Here is a 27,261-nt window from a genome sequence, read left to right on the forward strand (position 1 = left end):
TGCGAGAAGTCTCTGCGTGCGTGCATGTCTGCGTGTCTGTCTGTAATCCGCATATCTCGAGAACCGTGTAGTGCAGTGCCGGGCCTCGACCCGACCCGACGCGCGGTTTTCTCTAACCGGCGCGAAACGTTCGGAATCTCCTTATGCGGGCTGATTGTTGACATCAGGCTGTTCCGGAGGAAATCGGCGCAAGCGCTGACTCATTGTGACATCATTGCAGTGCCGGGCCTTTGGAGTGCAGTGCCGGGCCTCGACCCGACCCGACGCGCGGTTTTCACGAACCGGCGCGAAACGTTCGGAATCTCCTTATGCGTGGCTGATTATTGACATCAGGCTGTTCCGGAGGAAATCGGCGCAAGCGCTGACTCATTGTGACATCACATCATAAAAGGCTCTGAGATCACGTACGCCACATGAAAAAATGCCATGGTTACGTATTCTGATGTTCTTATATGGGCATAAAAGGACACAGGTAAACATATGGTCAAAACGGCTCTTATGACAACAGGTATAATGGGGTTTGCATTAAAGGGTGGGGCATTCATTCCCTATTTCAAATTCGGCACGCGCGTTCCCCGCCGCAGCAGGTAATGCAGTGCCCGGCCTCGACCCGATCCGATACGCGATTTTCTGGAACCAGCACGAAAGGTTCGGATTCTGATGTCTGACATCAGATTTGCTCCCCGAGAACTGAAGACCAAAGTAGTCCACTTCGATTATACCCAACTTCCTGCAAACCTTATTGAGACAATCTTCACCGTTCGCCTTCGCATCAACTTCCACTTCCATCACCACCGAATCCGGACGAGTAACGTGGCAAAGCATTTGGCTACTTTGTATTATCTTTATTTTCGTGTCTTTGGTCTGTTGCCACGCTTTAAATAAAACCTACAGAGACCTTATGTCCATACTGTATATGGACATAAAATGGACGTAGACAGACAGATATCCCCATATATGGGCATAAATGGACACACGCAAACAGATGGTCAAAACAGATCCTATGACAACAGGTATAATGGGGTTTGCATTAAAGGGCGGGGCATTCATCCCCTATTCCCGAGTTGACCAGGGCGCCGACTAGACGCTCGGCCGCCCAACAGGGGTGTAGCCTACTGTGTGGATGTTTAGCCCGTGGAGCAGTAGTGCACATGCACGTGAACGATCGCTGATTGAAATAACCTCTTTAATGTGCAGGCCTATTTATTAACCCACAATATACCGTGTATCAAATGTTATTCTATTTACTTGCATTATGGAGATAGGCCTATTCCTTTTTATTTTTTATTTTTTTGCTTTTTTTTATTTTTTTTGCTTTTTCTGCCTTTATTGATAGGTGTACAGTAGGCTGACAGGAAGCGGGGAGAGAGATGGGGGGGGGGGGGGGGTGACACGCAGAAAATATCGTCAGGATCGGGACTCAAACCTGCGACGCTGCAAGGGCTGGATTACCAGCTTAGGTGCCTGGACCACTACCCTGTGGCCAAGGCCAATATAGGCCTATTCTAGTGTTGTCATATACAGTTAGGCTACCTTGCAGACGACACCTTAATAATTTAAATAAAAAGTCCTTAAAGGAAGGAGGTGTGTAAAATGAATATCAAACATCAAACTGAATCAAGCAACATAGCAACTGTCTGGTGTGAAATACATAAGACAATGACCCCGATCATGTTTGAAACTGAAATATCACTATTAAGACAAGCTCAAAACAGTGGTTATAAATCATCTAAAATATTTAAAGTTATACCATGTAACTTTTTTTATAAAACAAATCTTAAATTGTCCTAGCTGTTAAATCGCTAAAGTTTTAGAACCCCCACTCCGTTAATTTCAGCTTCTAAAGCCTTCTCTTTATATGTTTTCTATGAGCCGTGAGGGGGGGAGAATTTCGCTGCAAAATGACGTCATCTGCATCATGTGTATACGTTGGCCAATCATATCGCCGATCATAAACACATGGTACACTACCGGCCAATCACAGGCGCATCTTGCTGACTTTTCAGGAAGTAGCTTGCCTCAACATAACAACAACATATTCTCGGGTGAAGGAGTCCGTTTCTCCGGAATGCCAGAACGCACAGGAACCAGGGACCCCTCTAAAGATAGATCTCGGCGAGCTGCAGGCGGACGCGGTGGCGAGAGGCCCGGTCCGTGGCGAAAAACGGCCGAAAGACGCGGACGCGACCGCGGTTTGCTATACAGCTCTGACCACTAGTTGAGCAACTTACACAGTATAGCTTTAAGTGTATATACAAAATGCTAAAAAATAATCTATCTATAAATGCGAGAAGTCTCTGCGTGTCTGTCTGTCTGTCTGTCTGTGTGTCTGTCTGTAATCCGCGTATCTCGAGAACCGTTCGTCCCACCGGCTTCAGATTCGGCACGCGCGTTCCCCGCCGCGGCACGGAGTGCAGTGCCAGGTCTCGACCCGACCCGACGCGCGGTTTTCCCGAACCGGCGAGAAACGTTCGGAATCTCCTTATGCGGGGTTGATTGTTGACATCAGGCTGTTCCGGAGGAAATTGGCGAAAGCTCTGACTCATTGTGACATCACTTCATAAAAGGCTCTGACATCACGTACGCCACATGAGTCAACAAAAAATCTCTGTGAGTGTGTATGTATGTATGTAATCCGCGTATCTCGAGAACCGTTCGTCCCACGGGCACGCGCGTTCAATGAATGCCCCCATATATGGGCATAAAATGGATTGCAGACAGACAGATACAGATATCTCCATATATGGACATAAATGGACAGAGGCAAACAGATGGTCAAAGATCTCCATATATGGGCATAAAATGGACGCAGACAGACAGATACAGCTATCTCCATATATGGGCATAAATGGACACAGGCAAACAGATGTTCAAAACGGGTCCTATGACAACAGGTATAATGAGGTTTGCATTAAAGGGGGAACCGGCACTGTGTCTGCAACACAGTTGGACGCACAGACAGATACTCCATATATGGGCATAACATGGACGCAGATAGACAGATATCTCCATATCTGGGCATAAAATGGACCCAGAACTATAACTGCAGTGATCTCCATATATGGACATAAAATGGACGCCGGCAGACAGACAGACAGATACAGATATCTCCATATATGGGCATAAATGGACACAGGCAGACAGATGGTCAAAACGGGTCCTAAAGGGCGGGGCATTCATTCCCTATTTACATTGTTCCGAGTTGGCCAGGTCGCCGACTAGACGCTGGGCCGCCCGAAGGGCGGCCCAGCTTCTAGTAATAATAATAATTGAAGTACAATGCATTATAAAATAGGTCTTCAGTGTACTGTGTTGAAAGTGTACCTTTTCCTATGCAAACTTCTAATACCGTCTTCAATCAATCAATCAATCAATCAATCAATCAGTCAATCAATCAGAAAATCAAACAAAGAAACATGTATTTAAATGATGTCTCATCAGTAAGGAGCATGCATATTTGGGAAGAGCAGACTGTAAATGTTCTCTGCCAACAAACAGCTTGTTGCTACGGACTTGTTTTGAGCTTCCAACCCAACGTTCTCCCCAAGGTAGCATGAACCTTTTGTTTTGTGTATTTAACAAAACACCCTTCTTGATTATTACAATAATTGAAAACAGTAATCGATACAATATGTCCATGTCCACTGAACTGAAAGTGATTCATGAGCGTCACATCATGTCCATAATGCTCAGATGCAGTGTTTATCGATGCCTCCACAACGTTGAACAAACTGAGCAACTGTTGCTGTGCTTGAATGTCCTGATCTCTATTATTAGCACACATAGCTCAGCTGAATGCTGAACAATCGTCTGGCTGTGGTAACAATTCAAAGTCATTGGTAAATGACCAGGTTGTCAGACACAGTCAAGAGGATAAAAGAGCAGTGCTCCTCTCCAGAAGTTTCCAGCGTTCCAGGTTCAATGGCAGAAAATGCTGACCTGATACACGATGATGCAGGAAACTGGAGCGTACCAGTGTGTCTTTAGCAGTGTTGGGCAGTAACGAATTACTAATAATATATTACTGTAATATTATTACTTTTTCCAGTAACGAGTAATGGAAGGTATTACTCTAAAAAAAACGGTAATATATAACGCTTTACTCTGCAAAAAAAAGCCTTGTTACTCCGTTACTAGCCATTTTAGCCAGATTTGCCGATTGCAGAAAAAGAACAGATCTACAAGACATCAACATACATCTACAGAGATGCGATGTAGCTTGTAGATCAGTCATTTGCGCAGTGCGCACAGTTATGACGTTGCTTATGAGACCAGTGCATGGACCAGTGTCAGCGATGCGCTGCCTGTCACAGTCACAGAGCATACAGCGTGCGACACGCTTACATGGATGGGACATTTACAATCTACAAGCACTCCTCTCGGCAGCGGAGGGGTCCGTTGCGGGGTCCGCCGCGGAGGGGTCCGTCGCGGGGGTCCGCCGCGGACCGTCCTCGGAGCTCCAAGGTCCCCGGAGCTCAGCGGGACCACCGTGGACCACTGCGGACTGAGTTGCTGCTGTTAGCCAGTTAGCGTAGCCTCCACTGTCTGAGCCCAATAAGCCTCATGCCTGTTGTAAAATGTAAAACTACTCACCGAAATAGACGGTTTTAGGGAGTTGAAAGCCTACTTTCCTTAGTGGGAACACCCAGAGCCCCTGCACCTCACGTCTAAAATAGGCTACGATTTTTAGGCAGAAAAGAAAATATGTAGCCTATTATTTAAGGATAATATAGGCAGGGGTCTTCAAGAGAGCTGAGAGTTTTAAATGTAATAAAAAATAAGCAATGTTTTGTTGGGTTATATATTATGTCTTAATTATTAATTGATTCGCTTGTATACCAAAATCCATTAAAAAAAGTTTCGAACTGTTCCCAGGTAAAATATTGATGTGTGATTAAAATGTGATTAATTGAGATGAATTAATTACAAAGCCTGCAATTATACTTTCTTTAATCGCATCCCAGAGACTATTATTGTTCCAATAAATTGGATTCAGTTCTAAAAGGAGCTGGCTAAACAGATTTTGCAGGTAAAAAAAAAAGTAATATAACTTAATATATTACATATTACTCTTGATTCAAAGTAATAAGTAATATAATATTATTACTTTTTCCAATGAGTAATAAGTAATAAGTAACGATTACTCTCCTAAGTAATATTGCCCAACACTGGTCTTTAGCATAACAATATATGGCAGGGTGTCTTTCCCATAGAAATACATGACACTGTATTTACCATAGAAATACTTGACACTGTCTTTACCATAGAAATACATGACACTGTATTTACCCTAGAAATACAGCTGCCAGCTCTCTATGGGCACGGCCCCTCAGTCAATAGTTAATCAATAGTCCTATTTTAGACAGATTTTAGACACTGTCACCAGCATAGCTGAGTCTCCAGTATCAAGTCCACCTTGAGTGATGTCACCTGGGTGATCCACCTCATACACATGGACTGCTGCTGCTACACTGGGTCAATCTTCAGAACCTCCTGGTAGATCTATGTCTTCATACTGGTGGTATTCTGTCTCTACTGGGGATCCATCTGGTAGATCTATCTCCTCATACTGGTGGTATTCTGTCTCTACTGCGGATCCATCTGGTAGATTTATCTCCTCATACTGGTGGTATTCTGTCTCTACTGGGGATCCATCTGGTAGATCTATCTCGTCATACTGGTGGTATTCTTCTTCTTCTCCTCCTTCTCCTTCTATGTCTTCTTCTTCTTCTTCTTCTTCTTCTTCTTCTTCTTCTTCTTCTTCTTCTTCTTCAATGGGTCCAGCAGCTTCAGCATCAGAACGAGCAACGTTATAATAAACTATCTCAACGTTCTCTAGTCCAACGTTATAATAAACCAGCTCAACGTTCTCCGCTCCTGATCTCTGCTCTCTGGTGGCCTGGAGAAACACAGCAGCATCCAACTTTAATTTACTGGATCAGATCAGTTTCTATTTCATGGAAACAGTGTAACTACTTAATTTACATTCCATAACTTCTTAATTTACATTCCATAACTTCATTTACATTCCCTAACTCCTTCATTTACCTTGAAGTCTTATATTAATCAATGATTAATGAAGTGTATGTTACCTTCCAGACACGGTAGAGGGCACAGATTATCACCAGCAGCACCATTATGACTGTAACTTTGATGAGGTTAGATGTCAGATGAGAAGCTGTGAGAGAAATATGTTACAACATATTACATGATATAACGTACACCATTAATATATATATATATATATATATATATATATATATATATATATATATATATGTATGTATATTACTGAGGTATATATACCTCAGTAAAACTATGCCTAACCCTAACCCTAACCCTAACCTCCGTGGGGTGAGGCGCTATCATTCCTGCCGACGCTACGTTGTCATGGATCAAAGCGACCGCTTGTTCCGCCCCGCGCCGCACGACAAGCGCTCCTGTTCTCGATTTCACTGAAACTAAAAAAAACTGTGACATAAGTGTATATATATATATATATATATATATATATATATTAGGGCTGTCAAATGATTAAAAATTGTAATCAGATTAATCACAGCTTAAAAAAAAATAATCATGATTAATCACGAATCGAACTATGTCCAAAATATGCCATTTCTGTCTGTATATTGTCGTGGAAATGGAAAGATAAAGGCAGAATAAGTTGGATACATGTATACACTATGTACTGTATGTATGTATGTTTATTATATAATCATTAGTATTGCTTATTTTAATTATTATTATTAAGGAACTCTAGAAATCTCAGTTGGAACTGTTACCCCTGTGACCCGCTGCCGGATAAGCAGTTGAAGATGGATGTATTGAAGATGGATTATTTAGGTTGGCGAAAAGCCTACAGCATAGTAAATTGATTGATTGAATTATTCAATTCTTGTTATTTATGCATGTAGAGAGTAGGATACCTTATTTACCATTTATTGTGCAGCAATAGCCTAGGATAGCTGGCAAATATGTGCAGTGTTAATGAAGACGCATGATCACGCATCCATCGTGACCATTTCTCTGGATCTAAAGCAAGCAGTTGGGAGCCTAAAATCGTGGATTTGAATGTGTTGTTGTTGTCCTCTCCAATTGAACAGCCAAAGGTAGTAGTAGATCTCTATTTGGGATGTATTGATGATCAGTTATTAATCCAGTGGCAGCAATGTTTTAGAGAGGTTTAACAACTTTTTTTTCAGCTAGCGTCTCCCCCTCTGCTCACTCTGTGAGTGTGAGATTTGAGTGTCAGTGTGTAGAGGGGGGAGGGGGGAGTAGGCTGCGTCTCAGGGCAGGCTGTGTTCTCGGCTGCAGTGAATAATTATAATTGATTAAATTGTCTTTCTAAATTCATGTTTCATATTGTGATTTGAAAAGTTAATGACATTGAGGTTACTTTAGTTGTACCATGAGTAGTCGAAGTATACTCTAGGCTTTTAAAGGGACAGTACACACATTGCCTTCTGTCTGCTAGAAAAATATGTGTAACGTCTAATGCCTTAAAGTTTATTAATAGGCTAAAATTTACATTTTAACACAAATCTTTGCCAAATTAGCCAACAACTACCAACAATACTAGAAAAGGATTTATAGTGGGATCGATAAGGAACCCATGATTAATCATTATACTCCAGTATCTGGCCTACAGTCCTGTTCACAATTTGGTGTAAGGGGAGTTTCTCACCTGAACTGAGTCAGTGGGTCCCTACATGAAAAATCACAGAGTTGCTTCTCCGCCAGAGTGCTTCCTCGGGTTCCTTGGCTGTTGCAAGCAGGTGGCAAGAAATGCACTTGGAAGGTGACTTGTTGGTCTCAGCAGTTGTACTGTACTTTTCTTTGACCATGTTCTGTCAAGGTCTTTGCTTCTCCAAAGTTTTTTAGATATTGTACTCGGTCAGAAGCCATAGCTGCCTTTTTAGTCCCCACCTTGCCATCATCTCCAGTCTCCAAGGCATATGTGCCTTGATCACTGTCTTAGCTGGTGGTGCTCCAAGATGAGAGATGCAGTGGAAGCATGTGCCATAGTGCACCCCTAGTGCCATACTGCAGCCAGATCTCCTTCATCCCCAGTGCTTGGATGCTTGGGGTATAGTATAGCATTAATGTGAAGGAGACTACGACAACTCTCTGGGGTCCGTTCATAATCCTGATGTTAGGGTTATGGATAGGTTTAGTTATAATGGGGCCAATTGACTCCACATGTAACAACAGCCTCCTCAATCTAGATCAAGAGGTCTGGGATCTTCACCACCAGCCCCTTTTGCGGGGAGCCCTTCATCATCAGAGACAACAGAGCTGACAGACACAACCAGAATGCTCTGATGAAGGCTCATAGCCGAAACGCTCAAGCGTTCTTGTTGGTTTGTGCCAATAAAAGTGGAAATGTGAGTACTTTGTTCTCCACTGATTTAAAGTTTTGGATGTGCTACCTTTTTGGAATTTGGAATTCCTACTTTTTATACACACCCATCCCTCAGCAACTTTAAAAAATTCTGGGTGTCTGAGGAGAACAAACAGTTGTGTGTTCGGAATATGGTGTCCAATCAAGCCTGTGGCAATGTTACCATCATTGTCGGACGACAGTGGCTCAGTAGGTAGAGCGCCTGCCTTGAAATCTGAAGGTTACAGGTTACAGGTTCCCGGCTCTTCCTGGTTATGTGTCGAAGTGTCCTTGAGCAAGACACCGAATCCCTTACTGCTCCCAATGAGCAGGTTGGAACCTTGCATGGTTTCATGCATGGTTTCATGTGTTAATGGGTAAATTGTAAAGTGCTTTGGAGAAAAGCACTATATACTGTCCATTTAACATTGTCAGCTCTGTTGTCTCTGATGAAGATGACAAAGGTGGAGAAGAGATCCCAGACATCTTGAAAGGGATTGAGGATGCTGACACATGGTGCATGTACTGACTCCATTATAACCTTCACTAACCTAATGGCCGGAATAATGGGATGTCGGAATTATGAGCGGACCCCAGAGTGTTGTTGTCTCCTTCATATAACTGCTATACTACACCCCATATTTACAAGCGCTGGGGATGAAGGAGATCTGGCAGCAGTATGGCACTGGTGAGAATTGGCAAGTGATCAAGTCAGTGATCAAGGCACATACTGTATGCCTTGGAGAGACTGGGCCAGGTGGGCCAGGTGGGGATTAAACATGCAGTTATGGCTTCTGACTGAGTACAATATCTAACAAACTTTGGAGAGGCAAAGACCTTGACAGAACAAGACAGCATTGGGAAGAGAAGTACAACAGCTGAGACCAACAAGGCACCTTTCAAGTGCTTTTAATTACTTGCCACCTGCTTACAACAGCCAAGGGACCTGAGGAAAGACTAGAACCAATAGAACATGCATGACATTAAGGCTTTTCCTGTTGTGCGGGACAAGTTCATTAAAAATTGACTTGGACAAGTGTCTCTTGGTTTCATTTTTTTCTGTGACGCTCCTAGCAGCTTTGTGCTGTATGCAGACTATGGACTGCCCATGGAGTGGAGGGCGGAGGGAGCAAGGAGGGTCATTAGCAGTCCTTTTGTTATTCAATCTATTTCAATCATGCATTTAAGAAAGATTTTTTTTTTTAAATCCGGACAAGTGACTTTAATTTGTGCCAAACAAGTGAATGGGAAATGTACTTGTGCCTCAAAAAGTCAATGTCAAGCCCTGATGGATGGAAGGAACACTCCTGCCATGTCTGAAGTGTGACACTCAATGTTATGGCTGCCTTGCTGGTGGAGTTCTGTGCATCATATTTTGTGATGGAACAATGGCAAATCCATCCTGCAAAAGCACATCACACTAACTTGCATACACACAATCACAATGTGGGTGCACTTTGAGGGAAATTGTTATTTTATTTTGTGTGTGATTTTTGTCGTGTGAGGAAAATTGTTATTTAATTCTGTGTGTGATTTTTGTTGTGTGATTTTATTTGTCACTTTTTTTACTTCTTGTATTTCTCACTAGTATGTATTTTGTCATAAACAAAACACACTATTATGAAAAAATACAATAAAAGTGCTAGAAAGAACAAAATCGTTTTTGAAAAATGGCATTGACATTGATATTTCAAAGACAAGATGATCCTTAATGGTCAAAACAATATAAGAAATGATTTACACATGTCAGAATTAGTTGATTTAGACCTACTGCACCTGTTTTTACCCCTAACAATGGCCACGTTATGGCCACGGACTTCGGAATAGCAAAATTACCTTGACCATGACCTTTCAAGGTCCAAATCACCTAAAATGGTTAAAACAATATTAGAAATGAATTCCCCACAACCCAATTAGTCCAAATAGAGGTATTACATGTGCATATACACCCAGAAACAGTCCAAATAGAGGTATTACACATGCATATACAACCAAAAACAGAAAAGTTAGATTTTCATCATTGCCGATGGCGTCCATATTTGATTTGGCCATTGCGCCATTCGTGGCACTATGGCGGGCGATCACCTCTGTGATTTTTCATGTCTAGGGACCCACTGACTAAGTTCAGGTCAGAAACTCCCCTCACACCAAATTGCGAACAGGACTATAGGCCAGATACTGTATTATTAAACATGGGTACATAATTTCCCCTAAATCTATCTGAGATATTGTTGTCCTTGTGTGCCGTTTAGTTAATGATAAATTGGTCTTAACTCAAAGGATGCCAATGACGTCTTGCTGGAGCAGGGTTGATTCATTCTGCTGTAACTCTGGAACCGTTTGTCCGATTGACACATTTCTTTCCCCACTGAACCACAAATATTGTGTCTGTTTGCCTGATCTATCAGCATATTATTTTTTCTAATATATTTTTCAAAAAACAAACAAAATCGTGGGACCGCTACCTTGGAGCCATTTTGCCCTGTGGTATCCTGTGTAAAATCGGACTTGCCTAGGCCTGCAGATACCCTGTTACATGTATTTTTCAGAATAGGCAAAATAATTTTAGTTTATTATAGTTTTTCATGTTGACATATCGATATCGGTAATAATCGGTTATCGGCCATAACACAGATTAATTATATCGGATATCGGTATCGGACAGAATTTCCATATCGGTGCATCCCTACATTAGAGTGTTGTTTACAAACATTGCTGTATGTGTGAACATTCAGTACAAACCCCCTTAGATTAGTAGTGAGCTGCAGTGATCACCAGTCCAAGTTCTTCTCAAACTATACATTTATGTTCCACATATTCTGTAAACATTAACAACTGTATTCTAACCCAGTGGTTTTCAACCTGTGGGTCGGGACCCCCAAAGGGGTCCCCAAATGATTTTTGGGGGGTCCCCAGATGACCTTAATGTGCAGTGTAGTTTTCTCACTCAACCGTAAACAAACCAACACAAAGTTTAAGTGTATAGAGCAGGGAGGTCAAACTCAAATACACATTGGGCCAAAATAAAGAAATCCAGTCGAGGGCTGGACTGGTTCAATAGTTAATCAACAGCAAAAAAGTAATTTTCCTTCAAAAATCTAATATGTCCCTTAATAGCAAGATAAATGTAAAAATGTAACAGCATGCATTAAAAACTGAAAATAGTCAAATGAGGAGGTAAATCAAAATCAGTTGCATTCATTTCTATGCCTCCCAACCGGCTTGAAAACCCCCATTTTCACCATTCTTTTAGCCATTTTTGGGGAGAGGGGTAGGTGAATGTTGGCCACAGGCGATACGCTTCCACTGCTGATGAATAGTGAAGACACAGGATTGTGATACAGGCCAATGCACTGTGGGATACACATATGTATATATATATACTAGGTCCTTACCCGTCCTCCTTACCCGTTATCCTTTTGAAATAGTTAATATAAAAAAATAGATACGCTAAAATGTCATGCATTGTTTCACCAATCAAGAGTTCAATTAAGGGTTAGGGTTAATCAATTATCTGCTCTTCCCCTTCTTTTCTTCAACCTCCCTCTTCATTCCCATCTCTTCCTTGGTGTTCCCCTTCTTGGGAGGAGGAGATGCTCCTGAAGTTTAATGTTTTTCCATCACCGTATACATCATCACTCTAACCCTAACGTGAGGTTGGATTTTCTTTAGGATGTAACGTGAACCATTACAATGGCCACGTATTGTATCAAAGTTCCTTAGTAGCATTATAATCATTCCTATTTTCAGTGTTAGGGAATGTGTTGGCATGCCTGATGTCAGTGATGGACATAATGTATGGAGATATTCTACAGAGTATTTATGGCTCTCATGTATTTCAATGCTATCTACACTGTGAAGTTTGTGTTCAATACCGGGGAAACTGAGGGCAATATATTGATTGACTGTATCTACTTCTGTTGGACAAAGGATTGCTCTTTGAAAAAGCCACTGATGGTTGTGCATATTTTGTTCAAGATTTTCAAATATCGTGGTGTCTTCTCCCTTCCCCTCCCCTCCTCCATCCCCTCTTCCTCATTCTCCACCTCCTCCTCCTCTTCCTCCTCATTCTCCATCTACTCCATCCCCTCCTCCTCCTCCTCTTCCTCAACTTTCTCCACTTCCTCTTACTCCTGCTCCTTCACCTTCTCCTCCTCCTTCATCTCCTAATTCTCCTCCTCCTCCTCCTCTTCCTTCTTCACCTCCTCCTCCTCATCCACTTCCTCCTCCTCCTCCTCTATCTCCTCTTCCTCCTCATGGGACGGACGGACGGACGGACGGACGGAGTTACAGATGGACATTTGATTAGGGTTTGGGTTAGAGTTTGGTGGTCGATCCAAAGGGTGTTCGACCTAATGACATGTTACCTTCTTCGTTTATGGTATGACATCAGTAATGACATCACTGGGTTTCTAACTATTATATGACATCATTGATGACATCACTGATGACGTCATTACTGATGACGTCATCACTGATGACGTCATCGATGACATCACTGGATGGGACGGACGGACGGACGGACGGACGAACGGACGGACGGATAGTGGGACTGAGTCACCTTCTCCTCCTCCTTCACCTCCTCCTACTTCTCCTCCTCCTACTTCTCCTCCTCCTCCTCTTCCTCCTCCACCTCCTCCTCCTCCACCTTCTCCTCCTCCTTCACCTCTTCCTACTTCTCCTCCTCCTACTTCTACTCCTCCTCCTCCTCTTCCTCCTCCATCTCCTCCTCCTCCACTTTCTCCTCCCCTTCCACGTTCTCCTCCTTCTCCTCCTCCTCCTCCTCCTTCACCTTCTCCTCCTCCTCCTCCACCTCCTCCATCTCCTCCTCCTCCTCATGGGACGGACGGACGGACGGACGTACGGACGTACGGACAGACGGACATTTACTCGTTTATAGTATGATATATATATATATATATATATATATATATATATATATATATATATATATATATATATATGTATATATATATGTGTATATATATATATATATATATATATATATATATATATGTGTGTGTGTCCACATATAGGTCTATATATTTTCTTTGTTAATGTTAATCTAATTGATTACAGGCTCTGTGATTAATTAATCACAATTAATCACATTTTAATCGCACATCAATATTTGACCTGAGAAGCATTTTTTTCACGTAAAACTCATTTTGTTGTACGAGCGAATCAACGAGTGCGTTTTTTCAAAATTTCGCATCCACTGGGCCAAGCAAAGCGCTCTGATCGGCTACTCTTTGCATTTGTTGTCTCTTCTTGGTTGGTGCATCGCTATGATCGGTATGCCCGAAACTGAAGGTTCTGTGGTGCAAAAACTAAACACGATTAAAATGCGTAACATTTTTTAATCACGTTAATTTTCTGTAATGAATTAATCGCAATTAATTGCGTCCCAGCCCTAATATATATATATATATATATATATATATATATATAGTTGAAAAATTAAAAACGAAGGCCCCCCTGCTGATTATTTCCTGGGACCAAGCCTGCGGGTGGCCTCCTCCCACCTCCGGCACTGCAAGCGTTTTCGGCTGCCTGTACCATTACTATGCCCTGATCAACGGACCTGGACTGGACATGGCGAGGAGTCAGACAAAACACAATCAAACAACCTGTCTTGACAGAGCCTTTTGAGGAACCCAATACATTTCTATGAGAAAATGTATCATGTAAAGATCCACATGGTGGGCGGCAGTCATCCTGAAAAATGGCCACCATCTTGAAATTTCAAGTGGCTCTGGGACTAGGCCTAAACAATGTCTTAAGTCTAACTGCTCCACTAAGGTGGTGGTCATCTTGACATTTCAAGTAGCTGGGAGTGGCTTGTCCAGTGATCCACAAAGACTGCCAAATATCATGCTTGTATCACCAAATAAACCATTGTATCACTTAACTGCTGGTTAGGTGGCCAAAAAGGTGGTGGCCATCTTGAAAAATGGCCACCATCTAGAAATTTCAAATGCCACTGACAATCTTCTTATCAAGTGACCCATGGAGACTGCTCATGCCAATTTTCACGCTTGTATCATCAACTGAAAGATTCTGATGAAAATAAGCGCCACTACTCTGTATAACGAGTAGAAATCCTAGAAACAGCATTCATCATTCATTTTAAAATTAATGTGATAATATTTTACTAAGCGAATAAGACTTTATACTAGCCATGGAAAATAAAAATAAATAGTGTTTATGAAAAGGTTTACTAAGATAATATAATCATAATAGTCTTGACACCAGTAGACGATGATGGTTGTATATAGTGTCACTCAGTCCATGTTGCTGGACATATGTTGAGGTCACTCTGTGACTGTTTATTTCCATGTCACTCTGTGACTCTGTTACTTTATTGTTTCGGCTTCTTTTGTTAACCATTCGTTTGACTTGGAGCAATAAAAACAACCTACTCAAGGAATCTGCCCTGTGTTGTGTAACTTGTGTCCTTCCTTTGCCCTGAATGGATGGTGACTAGTTGGTCACTTCAGCTCCAACCAACCAGAAATATAGCAGTCCGAATTAGATACTCTATGACAAAAATATATTTCCTCTCACCAGTAGTATCAGGATCAACTTGTGAATGAGATGCAGGTTGTGGTTGAGTTGTCACTGTATCTGGGTCTGGATCTCTGTCAGTCTCATCTGTAGAAGGACCTAAACACACATATGACACAATAACCATACAACCACATTAGGCCTATAATACGCATATGCATATCAGCATTGTCACACATGATATAAAATAACATTTAGTATAAATAATACATTATTAATTTACCCTGAGAAGCAGTAGAAGGATAACCTGTGGATGGAGGTTGGGTTGTTGCGGCACCTGTCGTTGGACACGATTTAGTAGCCATTTAATTAACTTTTATTTTAAATGACTAAATAACTTCAGAGTGTGTGTGAGTACACCGGTAAATTAAAAGCTCTCCATCATTTCAGACGTATACTAGTAACCTGGTCTTTAATGGTTCATATTTTGGGCGAACGTGAACTGAACATTCTTTGTTTTCGCTTGATGAATGATATTGTCGAACGCGTTCATTCTGACGCCCGTGAACGGCGTTCGTCGGACCGTTCGTGCGGTGGTCTGCGGTCGTCTGTTCTCTCGTCTCTCTTTTCATTCACATGCTCCAATAGCACGCACTGCACACAGCTGCAGGCTCGCAGACCTAGCGAACGTTAATATGCGGTGCTGTCTGCAGCTGGGTGCTTTTCATCACATGAAGCACTGTGAATCTCCTCCTTGTTACGTCTTGCAAGTAAAGCCTGACCATACTTTGTCATATGATGTGTGTTGCGCGCCGAAAATAGCTGATCTGCAAGCTCACAACGCGTCGCATCCACGAGACAACGTGAGCTTGTAGATCAGCTATTTTAACATGCTGTGCGCAACGTTTTGAAACTTCTGCCTTCAGCCCTTCACAATAAAGGTAGACTTTGCACTGGGCACCTAAATATTGTGGGTACCTCAATGTTAAGTTGTATAAAATTATTGTGTGGTTCTATATGAGCTGTGTCAATAATTTTGACAAATAATAGCTTGTATATATATATGTGTATATATATATATATATATATATATATATATATATATATATATATATATGTGTGTGTGTCCACATATAGGTCTATATATTTTCTTTGTTAATGTTAATCTAATTGATTACAGGCTCTGTGATTAATTAATCACAATTAATCACATTTTAATCGCACATCAATATTTGACCTGAGAAGCATTTTTTTCACGTAAAACTCATTTTGTTGTACGAGCGAATCAACGAGTGCGTTTTTTCAAAATTTCGCATCCACTGGGCCAAGCAAAGCGCTCTGATCGGCTACTCTTTGCATTTGTTGTCTCTTCTTGGTTGGTGCATCGCTATGATCGGTATGCCCGAAACTGAAGGTTCTGTGGTGCAAAAACTAAACACGATTAAAATGCGTAACATTTTTTAATCACGTTAATTTTCTGTAATGAATTAATCGCAATTAATTGCGTCCCAGCCCTAATATATATATATATATATATATATATATATATATATATATATATATAGTTGAAAAATTAAAAACGAAGGCCCCCCTGCTGATTATTTCCTGGGGCCAAGCCTGCGGGTGGCCTCCTCCCACCTCCGGCACTGCAAGCGTTTTCGGCTGCCTGTACCATTACTATGCCCTGATCAACGGACCTGGACTGGACATGGCGAGGAGTCAGACAAAACACAATCAAACAACCTGTCTTGACAGAGCCTTTTGAGGAACCCAATACATTTCTATGAGAAAATGTATCATGTAAAGATCCACATGGTGGGCGGCAGTCATCCTGAAAAATGGCCACCATCTTGAAATTTCAAGTGGCTCTGGGACTAGGCCTAAACAATGTCTTAAGTCTAACTGCTCCACTAAGGTGGTGGTCATCTTGACATTTCAAGTAGCTGGGAGTGGCTTGTCCAGTGATCCACAAAGACTGCCAAATATCATGCTTGTATCACCAAATAAACCATTGTATCACTTAACTGCTGGTTAGGTGGCCAAAAAGGTGGTGGCCATCTTGAAAAATGGCCACCATCTAGAAATTTCAAATGCCACTGACAATCTTCTTATCAAGTGACCCATGGAGACTGCTCATGCCAATTTTCACGCTTGTATCATCAACTGAAAGATTCTGATGAAAATAAGCGCCACTACTCTGTATAACGAGTAGAAATCCTAGAAACAGCATTCATCATTCATTTTAAAATTAATGTGATAATATTTTACTAAGCGAATAAGACTTTATACTAGCCATGGAAAATAAAAATAAATAGTGTTTATGAAAAGGTTTACTAAGATAATATAATCATAATAGTCTTGACACCAGTAGACGATGATGGTTGTATATAGTGTCACTCAGTCCATGTTGCTGGACATATGTTGAGGTCACTCTGTGACTGTTTATTTCCATGTCACTCTGTGACTCTGTTACTTTATTGTTTCGGCTTCTTTTGTTAACCATTCGTTTGACTTGGAGCAATAAAAACAACCTACTCAAGGAATCTGCCCTGTGTTGTGTAACTTGTGTCCTTCCTTTGCCCTGAATGGATGGTGACTAGTTGGTCACTTCAGCTCCAACCAACCAGAAATATAGCAGTCCGAATTAGATACTCTATGACAAAAATATATTTCCTCTCACCAGTAGTATCAGGATCAACTTGTGAATGAGATGCAGGTTGTGGTTGAGTTGTCACTGTATCTGGGTCTGGATCTCTGTCAGTCTCATCTGTAGAAGGACCTAAACACACATATGACACAATAACCATACAACCACATTTAGTCCAGTATCTGGCTTAAAGTCCTGTTCGCAATTTGGTGTTAGGGGAGTTTCTCACCTGAACTGAGTCAGTGGGTCCCTAGACATGAAAAATCACAGAGGTGCTCGTCCGCCATAGTGCCAGGAAGGGCGCAATGGCCATATCAAATATGGCTGCCATCTGCTATGATGAAAATCCAACTTTTCTGTTTCTGGGTGTATATGCACATGTAATACCTCTATTTGGACTAATTGTGGTGTGGGGAATTCATTTCTGATATTGTTTTGACCATTTTGGGTGATTTGGACCTCAAAAGGTCATGGTCAAGGTCATTTTGCTATTCCGAAGACCGTGGGCCATAACTTGGCCATTGTTAAGAGTAAAAACAGGTGCAGTAGGTCTAAATCAACTAATGCTGACATGTATAATTCATTTCTGACATTGTTTTGACCATTAAGGATCATCTTGTCTTTGAAATATCAATGTCAATGCCATTTTTCAAAAACGATTTTGTTCATTACTTGCACTTTTATAGTATTTTTTGTAAGTTTGTTACTATTTTATAGTAAGTTTGTTTTGTTTATAACAAAATACATACTAGTGAGAAATAGAGTGTTTAAATGAGCAAATAAGACTATTTACGAATAAAAGTGACAAACAAAATCACACAAAATTAAATAACAATTTCCCTCTAAGTGCACCATATTGTGATTATGTGCATGCAAGTTAGTATGAGGTGTTTTTACAGGATGGATTTGTCATTGTTCCATGGCAAAATATGATGCACAGAACTCCATCAGTGTCGAGTGTCTTGCTTCAGACATGGCAGGAGTGTACTAAGGTCAAAGTGCTCCTTCCATCCATCAGAGCTTGACATTGACTTTTTGAGGCAGTTGTCCTTTGGACAAGTATATTTCCCATTCACTTGTCCGGATAAAAATGTCATACATTGAAATAATAACAAAAGGACGGCTAATGACCCCCCTTGCTCCCTCCACTCCATAGTATGGGCACTTGTCCCGGACAACAGGACAAGCCTTTATGTCATGCCCTGTTCCATGTTCCATTGGTTCTAGTCTTTCCTCAGGTTCCTTGGCTGTTGCAAGCAGGTGGCAAGAAATGCGCTAGAAAGGTGCCTTGTTGGTCTCAGCAGTTGTACTTCTCTGCTACCAATACTGTGTCTTGTTCCGTTAAGGTCTTTGCCTCTCCAAAGTTTGAAGTTTGATAGATATTGTACTCGGTCAGAAGCCATAACTACATGTTTAATCCTCACCTGGCCCATGCAGTCATCTCCTGTCTCCAAGGCATATGTGCCTTGATCACTGTCTTGGCTAGTGGTGCTCCAAGATGAGACTGCTTGATGCAGTGGAAGTGAGTCTCACCAGTGCCATACTGCTGCCAGATCTCCTTCATCCCCAGACAGTGCTTGGAAATATGGGGTGTAGTATAGCAGTAATGTGAAGGAGACAACAACTCTCTGGGGTCCGCTCATAGTTACGACATCCCATTATTCTGACCATTAGGTTAGTGAAGGTTAGGGATAGGCTTAGTTATAATGGAGGCTGTACATGCACCAGGTGTCAGCCTCCTCAATCCTATTCAAGATGTCTGGGATCTCTTCTCCACTAGCGACATCATCAACAGAGACAACAGAGCTGATAATGGTAAATGGACTGCATTTACAGTATATAGCGCTCTTCTCCAAAGCGCTGTACAATGTATTTCACATTCACCCATTAACACACATCACACATACATTCACACCATGAAACCATGCAAGGTGCTCATCGGGAGCAGTTAGGGGTTCAGTGTCTTGCTTAAGGACACTTCGACAAATAAGCAGGAGGAGCCAGAAATCGACCCTGGAACCTTCAGATTCCAAGGCAGCCGTTCTACCTACATCGCCACAAGCTTGAATGGACACCATATTCCGAACACACAGCTGGAGAGCTGTTTGTTCGTCTCAGACACCCAGAATTTGTAAAGCTGATGAGGGATGGGTGCGTCTGTCGACTCTGTTATCTCTGATGATGATGAGTGGCTCCCTGCAAAAGGGGCTGGAGGTGAAGAGATCCCAAAGATTGAACTAGATTGAGGAGGCTGTCACCAAGCTGCTGGTACATGTGGAGTCAACTGGCCCTATTATTACTAAACCTACCCATAACCCTAACCTAATGGAGGGAATAATGGGTCACCAGGATTATGAGTGGACCCCAGAGAGTTGTCGTAGTGATACTTCCAAGCACTGGGGATTAAGTAGATCTGGTAGCAGTATGGCACTAGGTGTTTAGCGGCACATGCTTCTACAGCATCAAGCAGTCTCTCATCTTGGATCACCACTAGCCAAGACAGTGATCAGGGGACATATGCCTTGGAAACTGGAGATGACTGCATGGGCCAGGTGGGGACTAAGCATGCAGCTATGGCTTCTGACCGAATACAATATCTAACAAACTTTGGAGAGGCAAAGACCTTGACAGAACAAGACACAGCATTGGTAGCAGATCAGTACAACTGCTGAGACCAACAAGGCACCTTTCTAGTGCATGTCTTGCCACCTGCTTGCAACAGCCAAGGAACCTGAGGAAAGACTAGAACCAATGGAACATGGATGGATGCAAGGAACACTTCGACTCTCGAGGATATGGCTGCCTTGCTGATGGATATCGGTGCATCATATTTTGCCATGGAACAATGGCAAATACATCCTGTAAAAACACATCATACTAACTTGGATGCACACAATCACAATATGGTGCACTTTGAGGGAAATTGTTATTTAATTTTGTGTGTGCTTTTGTTGTGTTATTTTATTTGTCACTTTTATTCGTAAATAGTCTTATTTGCTCATTTAAACACCCATTTAAAACCCCCCTTTAAAGTTAAATGTGGATGTTTACTTGTTGTATTTCTCACTAGTATGTCTTTTGTTATAAACAAAACAAACTTACTATAAAATAGTAACAAACTTACAAAACATACTATAAAAGTGCAAGTAATGAACAAAATCGTTTTTGAAAAATGGCATTGACATTGATATTTCAAAGACAAGATGATCCTTAATGGTCAAAACAATGTCAGAAATGAATTATACATGTCAGCATTAGTTGATTTAGACCTACTGCACCTGTTTTTACTCTTAACAATGGCCAAGTTATGGCCCACGGTCTTCGGAATAGCAAAATGACCTTGACCATGACCTTTTGAGGTCCAAATCACCCAAAATGGTCAAAACAATATCAGAAATGCATTCCCCACACCACAATTAGTCCAAATAGAGGTATTACATGTGCATATACACCCAGAAACAGAAAAGTTGGATTTTCATCATAGCCGATGGCAGCCATATTTGATTTGGCCATTGCGCCCTTCCTGGCACTATGGCGGACGAGCACCTCTGTGATTTTTCATGTCTAGGGACCCACTGACTCAGTTCAGGTGAGAAACTCCCCTAACACCAAATTGCGAACAGGACTTTAAGCCAGATACTGTATTAATTAGGCCTATAATACGCATATGCATATCAGCATTGTCACACATGATATAAAATAACATTTAGTATAAATAATACATTATTAATTTACCCTGAGAAGCAGTAGAAGGATAACCTGTGGATGGAGGTTGGGTTGTTGCGGCACCTGTCGTTGGACACGATTTAGTAGCCATTTAATTAACTTTTATTTTAAATGACTAAATAACTTCAGAGTGTGTGTGAGTACACCGGTAAATTAAAAGCTCTCCATCATTTCAGACGTATACTAGTAACCTGGTCTTTAATGGTTCATATTTTGGGCGAACGTGAACTGAACATTCTTTGTTTTCGCTTGATGAATGATATTGTCGAACGCGTTCATTCTGACGCCCGTGAACGGCGTTCGTCGGACCGTTCGTGCGGTGGTCTGCGGTCGTCTGTTCTCTCGTCTCTCTTTTCATTCACATGCTCCAATAGCACGCACTGCACACAGCTGCAGGCTCGCAGACCTAGCGAACGTTAATATGCGGTGCTGTCTGCAGCTGGGTGCTTTTCATCACATGAAGCACTGTGAATCTCCTCCTTGTTACGTCTTGCAAGTAAAGCCTGACCATACTTTGTCATATGATGTGTGTTGCGCGCCGAAAATAGCTGATCTGCAAGCTCACAACGCGTCGCATCCACGAGACAACGTGAGCTTGTAGATCAGCTATTTTAACATGCTGTGCGCAACGTTTTGAAACTTCTGCCTTCAGCCCTTCACAATAAAGGTAGACTTTGCACTGGGCACCTAAATATTGTGGGTACCTCAATGTTAAGTTGTATAAAATTATTGTGTGGTTCTATATGAGCTGTGTCAATAATTTTGACAAATAATAGCTTGCAGCTACGTTTAAAAATAATTAATTTGAATAGCCAAAAGTATAAAAATATTAAGGTTAAAAAATAACTAAAAAGAATGGGGAACCATGAACTTTAGTTCAAAATGTAGAATTATGAACTATGAAATTAACTAGTTCATTTTAGAAGTTTTGAACTTGAACTAGTTCATTTTGAAAGTTAATTTTCCCAACACTGGTTTTAATTGAAACAGGTGACATTATCACCGCAGACCAAAAGCACAGACAGAAAGACAGACATTATTACCTGAACAGATCACCACCATTCCGCCAGTGGAAGTAGCAGGCTCCATTGTTCCACACTCCCTTAGTGAAGTCTCGGAACCGAAACAGGAAGATGAAATCTTCCATATAGGTGAATTTGTAAGCCCAAAGAACCAAAAACCAGCTATACGTTTTGTTGAAACAGCAGAGTCACAGGCCAGCTGTCTACACACTACAGATGCTGACTTCAGGTTCCAGTCATCATCATCCGCTGGTCTCCACTCTCCCTGGTAATTCATCTCCAGGTTACCATTGCAGCTACTGGTTCCTCCCTCCAACCTGACATCAGGCTCTGTACAGAGACAAGAGTTCGTAGGAGAAAGGTAATATTACATAGTGGAGATCTTTCGGAAATGTCCTACCCTCAACAACCATACTAAAGATTCATAGTGTTATATATTGAACTACTGTTAACTGGGGAATGCAGCCAGGCCAACAGAGGGCAGTCACACTGTATGGGAGCACTGCTAGCTTTCTGTAGCTCACCAACAGCAGGACTCGATGGCTCTTCACAAGACTGTAGTGCAGGGGTCGGCAATTAGATTTCTTTTTTTTTTTCTCGGGCCAATTAGATGGCGTGCCAGAACATTAAATGAAAGGCTATTTTAAGAAAGTCATAGTTAAACAATACTGGAACTCCAATACAAGACTGCCTTACAAGACATAGGCTGGGCATCTGTGATTAAAAAAAAAGAAAATATATAGACCTATATGTGGAAAAACAAGCTGATTCATAATGCATCACTTTGCACATCTCACAACGCTGTGCAGCACGATGCCTTGTTAATTTGTAGATTGAATACTGTGCGCATTCTGCGCAACACCGCTGCATGTTGGATCACAAATTGGTCGTTAGTGAATGGAGTGCAGCAGCAAGCCTACTTGTGCAGAAAGACAGACTGCTAGAGAATGCGAAACATTTTGCCTTATCTGCTTCTAGTTTGCAAGAGAAATGACACATGATCACTATCCAAAGGCATGAAGAAAGAGGAGTAAACAGTGAAAAGGGGCGTTTAAAGAGGAATATGGACAGCAAACTTTATGTTTATCCTACCTACAGTTTACAGTTTACAGTTTAGGCATTTAGCAGACGCTTTTAATCCAAAGCGACTTACAATAAACAGATAAAACATCACAATAATAAACAAGATAATATGTCAGTACATCAACAGCAATATAACAAATGCAAATGGATATCTATATAGAAAAAAACAGAATATAATCAAAGTTCTAAAAACCTAAAAAATGAATGCTAACTAGCTTCAAAATGGTCATTGATTTTCTGTAGTGCTAAGGGTTTAGGTGGAGTCTGAAAAGGTGAGTCTTCAGTCCACGGCGAAAGCTAGCGCGTGAGTCCGTTGTTCTAAGTGCGACAGGGAGTTTATTCCACAACTTGGGAGCCAGGAGGGCAAACTGTCTCGGACGAGTGGATTTTTGCCCTGGAGTTTTTAGCAAGGGTTCTGTCAGCATCCCTGTGCTGGTTGATCTAAGTGAACGGGTGGGGGTGTAGGGGTTGATCAGGTTTTGAAGGTATGGAGGAGCCATACATTTGGCTGCTTTGAAGGTCAGCATCAGTGTTTTGTATTCAGTGCGGGCCGCAACCGGGAGCCAGTGGAGGCTGCGGAGAAGGGGAGAGACATGTGAGAACTTAGGCTGGTTGAAGACCAGTCGTGCCGCGGCATTTTGAATCAGTTGGAGAGGTTTACGTGCACATGCCGGGAGACCTACCTGGTCTCATCTACGCAAAGCCATTTAAGTGTGTGTGTGTGTGTGTGTGTGTGTGTGTGTGTGTGTGTGTGTGTGTGTGTGTGTGTGTGAGACAATCCGCAGCAGCGACACGTTCGTTTGCTTGTAGTGCTAGTCAATCTGGTGGGACTGGCAGTATTGTTTAAATAAAAAGTAAAATAAAAATGAATAAATCTCAAAATAATCTGAGGGGCCAGAAAAAAATTCAGAGGGGCCACCTATTGCCGACCTCTGCTGTAGTGTAACTCTTCGCAAAACAACGTAGGGCAGTCGCCGCTGGTTGCGTGTTTCCACAAGTGAGCAATCGCCTCCGGTGATTACCCTCCGCCGAGGCGATCGCCATTAAAAGTATTTTACGGATCATAGACTCACGCTACGCGACTCCACAGGCGGAACAACGTTGGTTAAATTTCAGGCTTCAGGCTCCACACACGCCAGGCTCTCCATACACTACTCCCACGACTCCATTCAACTGTTGACCTTCCATGAAGGTAAGGAGCTGGGCCATCCTGGTGCAGCCAACGAGAGCCACCTTACTGGCAGGCAGACTGAGGGGGTGTACACTGGATACCGGTCGGGGTGCATGTGAACTGTCAATGACTATAATTATTTTTGGCTGATCGCCACAGCCCATCAGAGGCAAGTTGGAGACCTACACAGGGGACCCTGTTGGAATGATATGGGTCACCCATATCAAAGAGGAGAGCCCCAGTTTGTTGTGGTGAAAGGGGAGGGCCCAGCTTGTTGTGGTGAAAGGGGAGGAGCCAGCTTGATGTGATGAAAGGGTAAGAGCCAGCTTGTTAGGACGAGGCTGGCTGGAGGAGATGCAGCTTAGCTGGAAGGAAATCCAGAGCATGGCCACAGCACAAACAGCAGGAGGTTCAAGAAGGAGTTGGGCAGCCTTAAAGGAATTATAGTGCGGCAGCTTAGGGCCAGATTTTAGCAAAAACTGATGCGGCTGACAAAAGCGCCACATTTTTTCCATGGGTTCTCCATCACCGTACATTGCATTTTGGAAGGGGGGCCACTTCATCAAGATGGCAGAAGGTGGCCATCTTGGACTTCAAAAGGAATTGGTCAAATGTATTGCATGATCTTTATAAACTAGCAGGAACTCTTTACCTTTCTCTCTGGGAACATTGCATCCACTGCCTGGCCAGAGGGCAAGCTGGTCTTCATTACATCTGGAAACTCACTCACTGTAGGCAGTCACAAGCCACTCGATGTTGCCATGTAACCACGAAGAGGCCGACACCAGGATAGTGATTCACCTGCTTGATGCCCTGGAACCTGCTTGATATGCATTGTGGACACTGATGTTGTCGTTATCCTCATCGGTAAGTTCCATGCCCTGCTCACAAAGTATCCAACTGCAGAAATCTGGGTCGCTTTTGGCACTGGCAAGAACTACACCTATGTTCATATAAACACCATCTGCCATGCTCTTGGCAAAGACAAGTCCACAGCACTTCCCATCTTCCACTGTTACACAGGCTGTGACACAACATTCTGCGGGAAAGGGAAAAAGTCAGCATGGGCAGCATGGAATTCCTACTCTGAGGTCACCCAGGCCTTCACCTACATAGCAGCAAATCCATATGCTTCTGTGACCATAGATGCCCAACACTTTCAGCTTCTTGAGCGTTTCACAGTCATCATGTATGATAAGACAAGTGATCTGGAATCTGTGAATGAAGCACAGCGAGAATTGTTCTGCCAGAAGAACAAAACAATGGAACACATTCCACCAACGCAAAATTAACTGCTGCAGCATTTGAAGCGAGTTGGCTACCAGTCTGGGATCTGGGCCACATCTGAACTGGCCCAGCAGCCGACACCCAGTCCAGAAGGATGGGGATGGACACTGGATGTCGACAACCACTCACTTCTCGCCTGTCTATGGGAGAAGTGATAACGACCCCCTTCTCTGGCCTCCTGAAAGGTGAGTATTCAGGGCAGTTTTGAAGGATGCCAGCGAGCTACATGTTTTAAGGGAGGTCAGGTCAACGAATTCCACACCTGGGTGGCAGTGTTGTAGAAGGAGAATTTACCCATATTTGTCTTATGCTGTATATGAATGCGTCGCTCTGATCCGATCACGGGAGAATTCAAACCATCCATTTGAAAGATACTGTGTCCACAGCATGGGCCCAGCCCCTCTCCACATACACATACATGTTATGCAGTGTCAGTGTGTGCATGAAGTGAGTGAGTGTGTGTGTGTGTGTGTGTGTGTGTGTGTGTGTGTGTGTGTGTGTGTGTGTGTGTGTGTGTGTGTGTGTGTGTGTGTGTGTGCGTGCGTGCGTGCGTGCGTGCGTGCACGCGTGCGTGTGTGTGCAAGGATGTTTTTGTTCCAGTTACGTCATTGACGAAGAAATGTCAGGTGACGTACCCAGGTGAGGTACCCTGGAATCAGAAAATATTTGGTGACCCATAGGCTAGCGAACAGCACCATATGCGTTTCATTTAAAGGGGTCAGAAACCCTGCCTCTTTATTTGTTTTATCAGACTTGAGATATGAAAAGATTTCTAAAATGTAGGCGTGGTTATCTGCCGTTGTGGGGGCGAGGGGCGGAGTAATGCGTCTTCTATCAGAATCAGAGAGAGACAGAGCGAAGCTGTCAGCAGTGGGCACTGGGCAGTTGCTGTTCCATTTCGGAAACATTTTTTAAAACCAGCCATTGGAGGTGTAAAAAGTATAAAGATTCGGCAACTCCAGGTTACATAACTAATTTAAATGTGCAGGTATTTTACAAACAAGCTGTCTGAGCTTTTATCCAGCTATGGACCACGGAACCAGTGAAGAATGGACGCTACTAGGCTATCACTATAGCTATTTGCTGTGTAGTGTGTGTGTGTGTGTGAGTGACTGTGTGTGTGTGTGTGCGTGCGTGCGTGCGTGCGTGTGTGTGTCATGACAGTGCGCGCACACACACATCGTCCACACACGAAAACTAGCAGATCTACAAGCTCGTTGTGAGCTTGTATATTAGCTATGTAGCTATGTAGCCTAGCTAACAGCCGTAGCAGCAATAGCTTCTCAACCATGTAAACACGTTGGTTTCGGCTCTACGGCTATTAGCTAGGCTACATACATAGCCGATATACAAGCTCACAGCGCGTCGCGTTGTGAGCTTGTAGATCTGCTGTTTTCCGTGTGTGGATGTTGTGTGTGTGCGTGCACTGTCACGA

The sequence above is a fragment of the Nannobrachium achirus genome (genome assembly GCF_963921795.1).
Source record: "Nannobrachium achirus genome assembly, chromosome: 6".
NCBI classification, from domain to species: Eukaryota; Metazoa; Chordata; class Actinopteri; order Myctophiformes; family Myctophidae; genus Nannobrachium; species Nannobrachium achirus.